At 48.5% G+C, this 1,519-nt stretch overlaps 1 protein-coding gene across 1 annotated transcript in view; it reads right to left on the bottom strand.

The window, feature by feature from the left end:
• Positions 1 to 1,519, bottom strand: part of LOC119589038 (phenoloxidase-activating factor 2-like) — an 8,289-nt gene that overhangs the window by 2,818 nt on the left and 3,952 nt on the right. The window lies entirely within an intron of this gene.

Below are 1,519 nucleotides of genomic sequence, written 5' to 3'. Positions count from 1 at the left end.
AACAAAAACTAGAGAGAGAGAAAATATCAATCTCAATACCTCGCTCCGTTTCGCTTACGTTTCGTAAACACAAGAACACCTGAACAACGCCACACCTAATTACTTAGAAGAGACCAATACGAAATATTCTGGGAAACACGTTCGAAAATTGTCCCACAAATTAGCCCCTGCCGTCAAGGTGAGCGAGAGGAGGAGGAAGAGGAGAGAGGAGGAAGGAGGTGGGAGAGAGGAGAGGGAACAGGGGATAGGGGAGAGGGGAGAGGGAAGAGGGGAGGTGGGAGAGAGGGGAGGTGGGAGGTGGGAGGTAGGAGAGGTTAGTGAAGGAATTGTGAGGAGGTGGAAGATAGGAGAAGAGGATGGGAGGGAGATAAAGGCAGAGAAGGCAAGAGAGGAGGGGAAAAAGAGAAGAGCGGAAGATGTTGAGGGAAGGAGAAAACGCGAGAGAGGGGAGGAGTGGAGAAAGAGAAGGGAGAAAAGGGAGAAGGGAGAGGGGAAATGGGGAAAAGAAAACATGAATGGAGAAATGGGGAGATGAGACAAAAGAGGAGAGGAACGAAAGGGGAGAAGGGGAAGGGATAGGGGGAATGGAGGGGGAAGAGAGAAATGGGGATAAGGGATGAGAGAAGGGAGGGGGGAGAGGAGAAGGGGGGAAGAGGGAGGAAGATTGAAGAGTGGTGAAAAAGGAGAGCGATATGAGGGATAACAGGGGAGAGAGGAACAGGGAGGAGTGGGAGAGGGGAGCAGGGGAGAGGAGAGAGATATGAAGGGGAGAGGAGGAGAGGAAGGGGAAAGGAGGATGGAGTGAAGAGGGAATGGGAGAGGAAGAGGGAAGAGGGGGTGAGAGGAGAGAGGTATTTAAAGGGTGAGAGAAGAAAGATCAAGAGGGAGGCAGAGGGAGAGGGGTGAGAAAGGAGAGGGATGTGAGTGGTGAGAGGGGGAAGCGAAGGAGGGAGAGGGAGAGGGAAAATGGGGAAGAAAAGAGAAGAGAAGAGGGGAGGGATCTGTGAGGGTGAGAGGGGGAAGTGAAGGAGGAAGTGGGAGGTGAAAAGGGGGAGAAAGCAGGATACGGGGAACATACGCCACTGCTTGTTGCATTTTCATGAGGTTACTACACGCAGAGAAAAGAAAATCGAGGGATGCTTTTCTCGTCGGCTTCGAGTGAAACAAATAAAAAAGAATGGGAAAGAGAAAAAAAATGCAGCAATCGAAGCATTCATTATGATATACGACGGTCATTTCAGCGCTATTGTTAATGTCCTAAGCACAACACAGCAGTGCACTAATTACGGTCGAAAGGAAGATAGACCGACAGCGCCTATATAAAAATCGGTCAAAGAAAAAAATATTACTTGTTTTAAGTACTATCTATGCGTACGCCGGAATAAAAAACGCTAGTTGTTGTAAATTAGACCAAAAACACTTGGTCTTCATACTCTGATCACACTGAACCCAACATGCTATACTTATCAACATTCTCAACACAGGAACTCAACTTTCGCAATAGATCCTCTGAACACAA

The sequence above is a fragment of the Penaeus monodon genome, chromosome 25, assembly GCF_015228065.2.
Source record: "Penaeus monodon isolate SGIC_2016 chromosome 25, NSTDA_Pmon_1, whole genome shotgun sequence".
Taxonomy (NCBI): domain Eukaryota; kingdom Metazoa; phylum Arthropoda; class Malacostraca; order Decapoda; family Penaeidae; genus Penaeus; species Penaeus monodon.
Note: the sequence above shows the minus strand (reverse complement) of the source record. Positions and strands in the feature narration are given on the sequence as shown.